General features: G+C 34.8%; 1 long non-coding RNA gene across 1 annotated transcript; it reads left to right on the plus strand.

Moving 5' to 3' along the window:
• The first annotated feature begins 5,375 nt into the window (after positions 1–5,375).
• Positions 5,376–8,906, plus strand: LOC145598315 (uncharacterized). Its single transcript, XR_014103533.1, has 3 exons — positions 5,376–5,574; positions 8,070–8,186; positions 8,565–8,906. It is a non-coding gene; the product is annotated as an uncharacterized LOC145598315 (long non-coding RNA).
• The last annotated feature ends 5,478 nt before the right edge of the window (positions 8,907–14,384 follow it).

Here is a 14,384-nt window from a genome sequence, read left to right on the forward strand (position 1 = left end):
GAAAGGCTACTAGGGTTAGAGGAGAACCAAACAGAGGATTTTTTTTTTTTTTAAGTTTTTGACGGCACAATGTGGAGGGTCGTTCTATGATATCCTTTGCTCGAGGATAGGAGATATATCATTCTCATCAGAATTTTCAATTTATTTAAAAAATTATTTTCATAATTAATTTCCACTTACAAACACATTTTTTTTTTTTTTTAAAAAAAATAATTTTTAGAAAGTTTGATCAAAAAAAAAAAAAAAAAAAAAACGGCCAATAAAAATGATATATAGTGGTAGTCATCAAGTCATTCTAATAGGATGACTACCATAGAATTATCTAAATTAACATGTGGAGTTTTGATAGAATTTTCTCAATCAATACTATTTTCCAAAATTCTAACTTTTAATAATACTAGATGAAGCCCGTGCGACGCACGGTTTATTTGATTTTTTTTTATGAGCTAAAATTTGTTGTATATTTAGATAAAATTCCTAATATTAAAAGATAATATTTCATATTTAATTAATTTAAACTTAAAAATCCCATTCGCCAATTTTGCTTACATGGCATTTGAATTATTTAATTCTAAAAGAAATTGATAATCTCTTATTTAATTGGCTACTACTAAGATTTATAATCCTATATGGCGCGCTGAGAAAATTAGATCCTACGTGGCTCTCTAAAATCTCTGAAAAAAACTCCCCTTTATATATATATATATATTAGATTTGCTTATTTATAATTCAATATATTAATGATCAAAGTTGAGTAAATTAGACAATTAGACGTCACGAAAAAATCAAGTGAGTCGAACATTTTTTTTTTTTTTTTTGAAATACAAATGAGTCGAACTTTTAATGATATGGATAATTAATGTAGATTTTAATTAACAAATTATTCACAACATTACATTTACTTTCGGTATAGTATGTGTTCGTACTAGGAATACGTCGATATCAAAAATTCAAAACAATGTACCCACACACCAATACAAAACAAGTACTTTCCATTTTATATAGAAATGATGCGCCCATGCTACGACGATAGATCGATATATAGATATAGATATAGTGATTATTAGTTAAAGGGTAATAATGTGTGACCTGAGCGATACCCCGAGTTATTACTTTGAACACTTGTTATCAAATAAATAAGTTTTTATTATTCATTATTAGTTTATTTATAATGGTGTTTCATAAAACCTTTGAATAAATTATTTATAAAATACCTAATTATATAAACATGTCTCTTGTATGTAAAAAATTACATAAACATGTCATTCGTACTAGAGCCGACAAAAACTGACCCGACCCGAGAAACCGACCTGAACTGCCAATGATCTGAGACCAACATGTACCCGGACGATGGGGTGAAACTAGTGACCTGTAACCCGACCTGAACCTGACCTGATGTTAACCGACAACCGATTTGATCCAATACTTTTTGACCTGAACTCGATCCTGCACCCGACTTGAGAGTAACCGTCAACCGATTTAATCCGACCTTACAACAATCTGAATTGAACCCCAACTAGTACCCGACCCAATTAGAACCTGAACCTGAGTCATGGAAGGTTTGATAAAATATATATGCCTTTTGTTCAACTTTTATACTGGTACAAATATGTAAACCCACAATTTGATTCAGCTTGTATACCTTTTGTTCTTTAATAGTCATATATAGCTTTGATAAAATCTTGATAATGCTGATCAAATTATGGAAAGCGTAATTATATAGGTTCAACTTGAGCACATCGATATTTATTGGAATTAAACTTGAACCAAAACCCAACTCATCAACACTAACTCGAAACCCGAATGTACGATCTATTAACCCACTCAAACCTGACTTACACACAACCTGAACCTGAAATTGACTCTGATCTGAATTTGGCTCAAATTGAACCCGAGGAACCGACCTTAACCGACAATAATCTGAACCCAACATGTACTCGAACAATGGGGTGGATTATAGCCTTCAATGTTGCCACTTTTCGCCACCGGGCCGCAAAACATCAAAATTTCCTTCAAAAGCGTGGTTTAATTTTGTAATTTTTTGACCTTTTATCGCCCGAAAATAAAAATTGCTGAGATGTTTACCATGGTCCATAATACCCTCCGGAAGTCCAGATGGGTCGGTGGAACCATCCAATATGCCCTTAAGCGGTCATTTTACCCGTTCGCAACTTGCACCGATTTTGTAAACACAAGCCTATCACGGACGTTTATGACAACATATAATGATCATATATGGTTTCAAACGGCATTATATGACCTCGAGATGTATCCCTCAGGGTCTGAAAGATTTTCCCCATCCACCTGGCCCCTAAATCTTAAAATTTCCTTAAAAAACGTGGATTATAGCCTTCAATTTTGTAATTCTCTAACCTATTTCCAATCGGAAATAAAAATTGTCGAGACGTTCACCATGGTCCCTAATACCCTTCGAGAGTCCAATTGGGTCGGTGAATCCATCCAATATGCCCTTAAACGGTCATTTTACTCGTTCACAACTTGTATTGATTTCGTAAACCCCAGTCTACCAAGTACGTTTATGACAACATATAATGATCATATATGGTTGCAAACGACATTATATGACACCGAGATATATCCCCTAAGGTCTCAAAACTTTTCTCCACCAGGCACCGAAAATTCAAAATTTCCTCAAAAAGCATGGATATAGCCTTCAATTTTTGTAATTTTTTGACCTTTTTTTGTTCAGAAATAAAAATTGCCGAGATGTTTACCATTGTCCCTAATACCCTCCGGAAGTCTAATTGGGTCGGTGGAACCATCCATATATACCCTTAAACGATCATTTTACCCGTTCACAACTTGTAGTGATTTCATAAACTCAAGCCTGCCACGTACGTTTATGACAACATATAATGATCATATATGGTTTCAAACAGAAATATATGACCCCAAGATGTACCCCTAGGGTCTAAACACTTTTCGCCATCGGGTCCAAAACCTCAAAATTTCCTCTAAAAGCGTAAATTACAGCCTTCAATTTTGTAATTTTTTGACCTTTTCGCCCGAAAACGAAAATTGTCGATATGTTTACTATAGTCCCTAATACACTTCGGGAATCCAATTGGGTCGGTGGAACCATCCAATACGACCTTAAACGGTAATTTTACCCATTCACAACTTGTAGTGATTTCGTAAACTCAAGCCTACCATGGACGTTTATGACAACATATAATGATCATATATGGTTTCAAACGACATTATATGACCTTGACATGTATCTATTAGGGTCTCGAGACTTTTCACCACCGGGCCCAAAATCTCAAAATTTCCTAAAAAAGCGTGGATTATAGCCTTCAATATTATAATTTTTGACCTTTTTTCGCCAGAAATAAAAATTGTCAGGATGTTTACCATTGTCCCTAATATCCTCCGGGAGTCCAATAAGGTCAGTGGAACCATTCAATATGCCCTTAAACGGTCATTTTACCCGTTTATAACTTGCAGTGATTTCGTAACCTCAAGCCTACCAAGGACGTTTATGACAAAATATAATGATCAAATATGGTTTCAAACGATATTGTATGACCCCAAGATGTATCCCTTAGGGTCTCAGGGCTTTTCGCCACTAGGTCCCAAAACCTCAAAATTTCCTAAAAAAACGTGTACAATAACCTTCACTTTTGTAATATTTTGACCTTTTATCACCCGGAAATAAAAATTGACGAGATGTTTAACATGGTCCCTAATACCCTCCGGGAGTCCAATTGGGTCAGTGGAATCATCCAATATACCCTTAAACGATCATTTTACCCATTCATAAGCTGTAGTGATTTTGTAAACTCAAGCCTACCACGGATGTTTATGTTAACATATAATGATCATATATGATTTCAAACGGCATTATATGACCCTGAGATGTATCCCTTAGGGTCTCATGGCTTTTAGCCATCGAGGCTCGAAACCTCAACATTTCCTCAAAAAGCGTGTATTATAGACTTCAATTTTGTAATTTTTTGACCTTTTATCGCACGGAAATAAAAATTGACGAGACGTTTACCATGGTCCCTTATATCCTCCGGAGTCCAATTGGGTCGGTGGAACCATCCAATATGCCCTGAAACGGTCATTTTACCTGTTCATAACTTGTAGAGATTTCGTAAACTCAAGCCAACCACGGACATTTATGTCAACATATAATGATCATATATGGTTTCAATTGGAACTATATGACCCCGAGATGTGTCCCTTAGGGTCTCAAGGCTTTTCGCCACCCGGTCTCGAAACCTCAAAATTTCCTCAAAAAGCGTCTATTGTAGTCTTCAATTTTGTAATTTTTTGACCTTTTATCGCCCGGAAAAAAATTGACGAGATGTTTACCATGGTCCCTAATACCCTTCGGGAGTCCAATTGGGTCAGTGGAACCGTCCAATGTGCCCTTAAACGGTCATTTTACTCGTTCACAACTTGTAACGATTTCGTAAATTCAAGCCTACCACGGACGTTTATGAAAACATATAATGATCATATATGGTTTCAAACGACATTAAATGACCCCGAGATGTATCCCTTAGGGTCTCATGGCTTTTGGCCATCGGGGCTCGAAACCTCAACATTTCCTCAAAAAACGTGTATTATAGCCTTTAATTTTGAAATTTTTTGACCTTTCATCGCCCGAAAATTAAAATTGACGAGATGTTTACCATGGTCCCTAATACCCTCCGGGAGTCCAATTGGGTCGGTGGAACCTTCCAATATGTCCTGAAACGGTCATTTTACCTGTTCGCAACTTGCATTGATTTCGTAAACTCAAGCTTACTACAGACGTTAATGACAACATATAATGATCATATATGGTTTCAAACGGCATTATCTGACATCGAGATGTATCCTTTAGGGTCTGAAGGATTTTCGCCACCGGGCCCGAAACCTCAAAATTTCCTCTAAAACACTACAAGAAAAAGGGGAATTAACAACTGATTTTTGCGACTCCCATAATAATTAGTCGCAAAAATAATTTTTGCGACTGAAAAAGACGAGTAGTCGCAAATTTTGCAACCGCTTTTGCAGTAGTTGCTATGCGGTCGCTAATTAGCGTCTGATTTTTGCGACTACCATAATAATCAGTCGCTAAAAATATTTTTGCGACTGAAATAGACGAGTAGTCGCAAAAATTGCTACCAATTTTATAATAGTTGCTATGCGGTTGTTAATCTGCGACGCTCTTATAACATTTTGCGACTAAATTGTAGTTGCTGGTGTTAATAATTTTTGCGACTATTATTGCAACTAACACGATAGTCGCTACCATTTTTTTTAAAATTTATCAAAAAAGAAATAAAAAACCCTTAGTATAATAAAGTTGTTGCCGCCAATAAAACAAGAACTATCACTCCTTATTCCTTATCGTCCTTGCTTGCACAAAAAAAATACTTCTATTGTACCTCGTAAAACAAAACCCAAAACAAAAATTTGTAAAACCCCTCTTTCTCCTCACACTTCGAGTCTGCGATAACTACACTTAAGCGTATTTGAGATTTCTCATCCATAAAAGCGACTTTGAGCTTTCTCCTCCATTGAAGCGGCTTCTCAGATAACTACACATAATTTAAGGTTTGTTTTCTAATTCATAAGCTGAATTTTGCTTTTGATGTATTAGGTTTTTACTCATGCTTTTGATTAGTGAAATTGTGGTGCTAGAATTTCGTTTTGTCGGGATTGGGTTCAATTATGTGTGCTTAACTAAGGCTTATTTGGATCCCTTTCTGAAATTTCAAGCGAGCTTCTATAGTTTTTCTTGGTAAAGAATGGCTGAATTGTGTGTGGTTGTGTTTTTCCACAATTGGACTATCTTGTTTTTGTGAAATCTGATTGATGATTATACAAATTGTGAAATTGTGTTCCTTCTCGTGAAATAGAAATTGTGTTTCTGCAATTTTCCCGATTTTATTTGGGTATTTGGGAATAAATTTTGATTTTTTTCAGCAATAACCAAACCCTTAATAATCTGTACATTGTTTTTAACTCTTAACTCCTAAAAACCTTGATTAGGTATGTTTACTGCATGTTTAATAATTTATCTTGTTTAATATATGAGTCAATTATTAATGTATTATGTTAGTTCTTCTCTAAGGAATTTAAGCCATTTCTCAACTCAATAACTCACAAGTCACAATTGCATTAATATGCCAGGGACAAAAACTATCCCTCAATCTCAGAGGCACATGAAAGAATGAATAAATAAAATGAAATTCATAATATCAGGCTATCAGCTTTTGATTAGTGAAATTATGGTGCTAGAATTTCGTTTTGTCAGAATTGGGTTCAATTATGCGTGCTTAATTAAGGCTTAATAAAACAGAAGTAATGTTTACATGAAAATTATCAACATTAATCTTTATAAAGGAACCCGTGGGAGCACACCTGAGATTCTTTTCCCTATTAACACTTCCACCTCTCTTCCCATGTCCCTCATTGTCCATCTCAACCATCAGCCCCCAACGTAGCTTAGAATTCATTCGGGCCCTTCCACTCATTCTCAAAGAGACCCCTGTTCCTAGCTCGTCAAATTGCATAAACCAAGACCACCCACCTTCTTTCCTCCACCCCCAGCTTCTTAAAAACTTGCAGCACCCAGTCAACGAAAGAATTTAAAATGTGAATTTATCCAAATTACTTATTCATACCCATTTATTGATCCATAATACCAACCTTGTTGCATCCAGGAACCAAATCTTGTAAGAGTTTCATTCTCCCACTTATCTTTTCTCTCCTGGCCTGCCAGAAGCAAAAAAAATGTGTAAACACTGCTGCAGAAGCCACAGGATAAAGTATTCTTCCAAAAATATAGGAACTAGATATCTTCCACTATTTTTGTAGAGTCCAAAGAGGTGCTATAAACACTACCTTATCCACTATTTTTTTGTGACTGAAAGCCTGGGTAGAAGTTAGATCTTCCATTATTCTATCAGCTTGATTACTTGCTTGTCTACATCCCTGAACTTCTAAAAAATAAAGTCTGCACAACTTCTTAGATGATTAATTTTGGGTGAAAGGGTGAGGCCATGAGGTAAAGGTGGGAATGTGAGTCTTCAATTGACGAGATGTTATAATGAGATTTTATGGCTTTTGATTATGAAAGAGAGATGATGACAAGTCATGTCATGGTCAACCATGACAATTGTGGAGAGTGGAGGGAGAGACAAAGAGGTGGACACAATATAGGAAAGGTTTTATCTTGGAAAATGTAACTACTTTTTTCCTTGAGCAACATACTATTATTCTTTGTAATTTAACTTTCATAGATTTAAGATTAGTGTCATAGTAGATTTTTATTGAATCTTTATTGTGCTGACTGTCGTTGAATTTTAAAATTATCTTACTAGTTTATAATGATTGTATTGAAGAGGTGGAGAATTGAATGGTTGTGTACTTTTATGACTTGATGGAAGTTGGGCTGCTCTTTGTTAAATAAACCTGAAATAACAGGTTCTTATGTCTTGTTTCATTATACATACAAGCACACTACAAAATTTAATATAATCCTTAATTGCATTAATGATAGTACTTGTAAAAAAAGTTAGAGATTATTTATGTATATTATGCTATGTCGAGTTAAAATTATACACTTTACATGTAAATTATGTGCAACATACATATACCTTGAGACCTGAGTACGATGCTAAGGCTAGGAGAGAATTTGACAAAAAAAGTCGGGGACCGACTTAGGGGTACATTGAACCAAGTTTACAAAATGGCTCTTCATAAGGAAGTTAGTCTCATGAATGACACTGTTCGAGCTGAATTCATAGATAAGCATAAGCATCATGATTTTGTGAAACATTCTAACCAAGCAAACATTAGAGAAGTTTGACCCTGGCCATCGCCTAGGTAGCGTATCTACTCCTTAGGTGGTTAAAAAATTGGTAAGTGTATGATTTCAGTGGCAAACTTATGAATTTTAATATAAGATTGAAGTGAGTAGAAACTTTTTAGTCACTAAGAGATGACTATAACTAATTCTTATTACAATTGCTCTACAGTCCATGTCCTTTTTTTATTATTTTTTTTTTTTATTTTTTAGTGCTAACAACTTCTTCTAACACAAGACAAAGAAAAAGGATGGAATTTTAACAACAGCTGTTGAAGTCTATGAGAGCACCCATTCTGTATGTGTGGGAAATGATGAAGTTGAATTGATGGGTGACAAGACTCATCAAGTCATGGTATGAGTATACTTATATATTTTGCTGAGATTACAAAAAAAATATATGGTGGTTAATGTTTGGGGATATTATAGATTGTTTATTTGTTTGTTTGATTGATTTAGAGGATGAGAATAATTGGCCGACGTTAATCAAATCATTATTGTGGTATGGCATAATGTGAATTCGAACAGGTTTATTTTGAAGCCATACCCTATTGGAGGGAATTCTTCAATTTGCAAAGGAGACTCTGCCGAAATTTTTACTAATAATTGCTTACAATAATTTTTTTACTGTAAGTATTGCATTTTTTTTTATAATTACTTTATTTTATAAATGTTTTAGTCTTTTAAGTTTTAACATTTGAGATCATAGTCACTAATACATATCTTAATACAGGAAGAATACATGGAAAAAGTTGAGGATTATAAGAACAAAGGAATTGAGATCAACCCCGATAAAGTCTACTTGGAGGTTGTAGGTGGGCAAAAGAAAGGAAAAGTCTACGGTTTAGGGAGTGCTTCACAAATGTACTACAAGAGCAATCCTACTTCTCAACTTACTACATCATCTTCCACTCCTTCCATGATTTCTCAACTAAGCTCTCAAGTTACAGAATTCAAAAGGATGGCGGAAGAAAATAATTAGTCATATGGGTTTGAATATTGTTTTTTAAAACATTAATACAAAATTGATGATATGTTGGATATTTGAATAAACTTAACATTTTTGTTATTTGAATTTATGCGTGGGTAGCTTTTGTTTAGAATTGATATTGGTCGTCGCTAAATTATGGTCTCTAAATATTGATAGTCAGTTGCAAAAATTTAGCGACTGCAAATTTGTTTTAGAGACTGATTGGTTAGTTCCAAAATAATTATTCTCAATAGTCGCTAATCTGTCGCAAAAATTTAGTTTTGTAGTCGCAAAATTTTTGTCTTGTAGGTAGTTGCTAATCCGTCACAAAAAACTTTAGTCTTAATAGTCACAAATTCGTCGCAATAAAGCTAGTCTCCGTAGTCACAAAAGTTTAATCTTGTAGTCGCAAAAGTTTGCCAAAGTAGTCGCCAATCCGTCGTAGAAGTAGTTTTACAAAATTGGTCTAAGTAGTTGCTAATCCATCGCAAATATTTTACGACGGACAATAATTTAGTTGCTAAAATTTGAAAGTTAGTCGCTAAATGGTAGTTGCAAAGGCGTTGCAAATCCGTCGCTAAATTTGCGACTGTCCAAAAATTAGTCGCAAAAATGGATTTGCGACGAGGTCTTTGGCAACGAACCAAAGTAGTTGCAAATCCGTCACAAATCCATTTTTGCGACGGATTTGCGACTACTTTGACCGTCGCTAATTACCCTTTTTCTTGTAGTGAAGCCTGGATTATTACCTTCAATTTTATAATTTTTTGACCTTTTTTCTCCCGAAATTAAACATTAACGAGTGTTTACCATGGTTCCTAATACGCTCCGGGAGTCCAAATGAGTCGGTGGAACCATCAAATATGCCTTGAAACAGTCATTTTACCCGTTCATAACTAATAGTGATTTCGTAAAGTCAAGCCTACCACGGACATTTATTATAACATATAATGAGCATATATGATTTCAAACGGCATTATATGACACCGAGATGTATCATTTAGGGTCTCAAGGCTTTTCGCCACCGGGCCCTGAAACCTCAAAATTTCCTCAAAAAGCGTGGATTATAGCCTTCAATATAATTTTGTAATTTTTTGACCTTTTTTCTCCCGAAATTAAAAATCAACGAGATGTTTACCATGGTCCCTAATACCCTCCGGGAGTCCAATTGGGTCGGTGGAACCATCCAATATGTCATGAAACAGTCATTTTACCCGATCACAACTTGCACCGATTTCGTAAACTTAAGCTTACCACGGACGCTTATGACAACATAAAACGATCATATATGGTTTCAAACGACATTATATGACCCCAAAATGTATCCCTTAGGGTCTCAAGGATTTTCGCCACCGGGCTCTAAAACCTCTTAATTTCCACAAAAAGCGTGTATTATAGCCTTTAATTTTGTAATTTTTTGACCTTTTTTCGCCGGAAAAAAAAATTGTCGAGATGTTTACCATGGTCCCTAATACCCTCCGAGAGTCCAATTGGGTCGGTGGAACCATCCAATATGCCTTTAAACAGTCATTTTACCCGTTCATAACTTACACTGATTTTGTAAACTCAAGCCTACCACAGACGTTTATGACAACATATAATGATCATATATGTTTTTAAACGGGATTATATGACCTCTGTATCCCTTAGGGTCTCAAGGTTTTTCGCCACCGGGGCTCCGAAACCTCAAAATTCCTCAAAAAGCGTGGATTGTAGCCTTCAATTTTGTAATTTTTTGACCTTTTTTCTTCCGAAATTTAAAATTGACGAGATAATAATAATAATAATAAAAATTTTACTTTCCCAAAATACCCCTTTTATTTTTCTTTACGAAAAAACTACTACCATTATTTTAAAAAAATTACTACCATTTTTTTCTTTAATAAAAAAAAAACTATCATCCTTTATTTATATTTACTTTTTTTTACTCTTAACCTCTAATATTTTTTTATTAGTATAATATTTTTTTTGAGAAGCTTTATTAGTATATATAATATAAGATACATAATATTTCAGGAAAAAAAAAAGAAGAATCGAGCCATACATATAAATAAATTTCTTATATTGCACACGCAAATTAGCGTATGTCTCACAGGCTCGCAACTTGTAATAACTAGGTTAGATCCCGTGCCATGCAAGGTGATCATTATAAATTATTGATAGATAAGTATTATAATCATAAATTAGTCGAGGAATAATAAAAGTATTTAATATGTTAAATTGGTATTTGCAAGGCTAATTGTAGTTTCTAATACACAATTAAAATAAAAGTAGGCAAAAAATCTGAGCAATATTTTTTCTTTTATAGAACAGATCACAATATATTTTTAAGAATACAATTTTTGGTTTATAGTTATCCAATTTTATTGTTATAGAAAGATTTGTGAAATCTATTTATTTTAAATATACTACATTAATATGGAATATGTACAACAAATAAATTATTTTTGAAATTTATTTGTTTCCTTAATTAATAGATTTTTTACATAAAAAAAATAATAACTAAGGATACACCAGGAGATGACACGTGTCATTGCTGGTGTGTCTTTTAGTATATAGTATTGATAAAAACGAGTGAGCAAAACATATGGCAACCAACGCCCAGGCCAGTTGCGGCAAGCTATTAATGTAGTCAATCGGTTCTTGGAAGTTACGGAGAACTGGAGAAGTAGTAATTATGGAAATTGAGGTCAACAATAGAGTTCATGAGAGATGTTCATTAACCATAATAAATTAACACACGTACACACCTGATAATAGTAAAACACCCACTTAGAGACTTACACAATAATATAATAGATTTTATTTTATTTAGAAATCATGTACGGACCAATATATATTGGCCATATAGCAACAATACAATAATTTATTTTGATGCAAAGCAATAATACAATAATGCGTAGACATAGAAACACTGATTTATTTAGAAGTCATGAACATTACATATACGTTCACAACAATACATGCATATAGATATGTAGTGAGATAAAAGGTTTTGTTGAACATACATTACCCAAAACCCATGCATTGCTATATATAAATTTATAGGCATTGCAACTAGGTTCGTTGTTTGACCTTGAATATTGAGTCTTGCAACAGATTGGTCAGGTACATCTAGTGCCTGAGCAACATATCCCTATGCCAATCCCACAAGCTTGACCTTCGTCTATGCACGTTTTTTTGCAAACACCATCACAGCAATGTAAGTCCGAGCAACAGACTCCCTTGCCAAACCCACAAGCTACACCTTTGTCTATGCACGTTTTTTTGCAAACACCATCATAGCAATGTAAGTCCGAGCAACAAAGCCCCTTGCCAAACCCACAAGCTTCACCTTTGGCTTTGCACGTTTTTTTGCAAGTACCACCATAGCAGTTTGAGTCCGAGCAACAGATCCCTATGCCAAACCCACAAGATTGACCAAGGTTTCTGCAAGGTTTTTTTGCAAACAAAGCCACTGAGGCGATTGCCTTCCTCATCAACTGTGTCGCGGCCACTACCACCACCTTCAATCAGTACTTTTGCAAGCTCATCAAACTCCATGATGTTTGAGAGCGGAACTGATTCACTCACTGTAGACACCTAAAAATGTCTCCCCAAAACCAAACCCGATGATGAACAACCTTTCACCGCCACTATTGGTCGGGTTCAGTATTTAATCCCGAGAGTGCTTAAAAAAATCATATTTAATTAAATTCATTTTTTGAATAGTCCATGGATCAGTCTTGATGTTTGGTCAAAGCATAGTTTTAATTTTAGCCCAAACCTCTTTTTTTTATTTTATTGTTTTATTATTTATTTTTGGCCCAAACCTTTTATTTATTTCTTTTTACTTATTTTCTTATTTTAGCCCAAATAATAATAAATCAGGAAAAGGCCCGAAATTATCAATCGGCACTTAAAATGCTGAGTGAAATTAGGGTTGAAAAATGTATTTAGACGGAAAAACGGACAAAAATCTCCCGCGTCACGGCAACAGTTCACCGTGACACGGGAAAATCTCCCGTCTGACGGTGGGATTTCCCGTGTCACGGGATACCTGCTGTGACACAGGGTTCTTCCCCGTTTGCTTAAAATACCCCGCGTCACACAATAACTGCACCGTGTCACGGGAATGGTTCCCGTCTGACGGTGGAGCTTCCCGTATCACGGTACAGTTTAACGTGTCGCAGGATACTTTTTTAGGGATTTTATCATTTTAGGGTTCCGTGTGTTCCCTCAGCACTTTTTTCTATAAATACCCCCTCATTTCTGATGTACGGGGCATCAATTGACTCTCTGATTTCTCTTCTATGCTCTAGCCTAAACACCAGCCTACCTTTCTCTCTTTCAAAATACCTTCCTTGAGCACTCCAAGGAATCCGTACTTTATCCGAGGTTCTATCCTTAAACCACGGCGTGAAAGGTAGAACTGTTTGAGGGTTTGGCCCCAAATAAATTATATTATATTTTAATTTAATTTAATTCCATTTTAGTTATTGTTTTATTAATTTTCCTTGAAGTTACTAACGCGTTTATTGTTTTTATAGTAGCAAGCAAGCAAAATCAAAGTAAGGAATCATGTTCCTTTTATTTCTATTATTTTTCTAACGATTTTATATTGTTGGATTTATTGTTAAATTGCTTCCAATATTAATGTTTGTTTTATTCTATTATTTATGATCACCATATTGCATGTTTAAAGGGAATATGTAATTGAATATCACGCCTAATAAGATAATTTGGACAACCGGTTTAGGTTCCTTTTTAATCTTGTTATTTAATCAAGTGATCACCAATATTATATAATTATATGTTGCATTAATATTCAACCAATTTAGCATAATAATAGTTTGGAGCGAATTGAATATTTTGTTTGTATGCCTTTGAGATCACAGGAATACTTTTCACAATAAGAATCAAGTAGAGGCCAATACGGGCGAATGTGACTCCATGACTCACTTCGTACCATTATCCCCGATCTTCCTTTCGTGGTTCCTAACCATATGGAGTTAGTAATCTCATGGATTATGAATGGGGTGTAACCTTCACGGGTCAATCGTTGTTGCCTTCGTTGTCCCTTAATCGTGGTTGCCTTTTATGATCCGTGATCAGTTTACAAGTTCCTTAAAAACTTGTTGGCGGCTCCCTACTTTCCTTGTCCCCAATCGTTGTCCCTAATCGTAATGTCAATTCCCACTTCCTAAGAGTGTCAAGCATATTCACAACATGCTTTAACGTAGGCGCACTTCGAGCGACGCCTACACTCACCATCACAAAGGCAAGGAGAATTATTAAACTAGCACACAACTTAATGTTATTCATATTGAATAATTGATTTCAATGTTTGATTTATTGTGTAATAAAAGAGTTTAGGGCCTAATTTTATAGCCATGCACAACCTAATAACCGTGTCTAATCTATTTACAAGTGTATGGTTGATAATGCTTATAATATTAGATACACACATATTAGACACACTAATAAAAACGTGAGTAATTTCCTTTTCGCAAGTTGAGAGGTCAATTGTCCAACTAGAGATAGTACGTAGATATTATGTTGAGATGAGAGTGTGGTTAGCAGAAGTGCCACATACACTGTGCT

This window comes from Chenopodium album, chromosome 20 (genome assembly GCF_948465745.1).
Source record: "Chenopodium album chromosome 20, dcCheAlbu1.1, whole genome shotgun sequence".
In the NCBI taxonomy this organism is placed as follows: Eukaryota; Viridiplantae; Streptophyta; class Magnoliopsida; order Caryophyllales; family Amaranthaceae; genus Chenopodium; species Chenopodium album.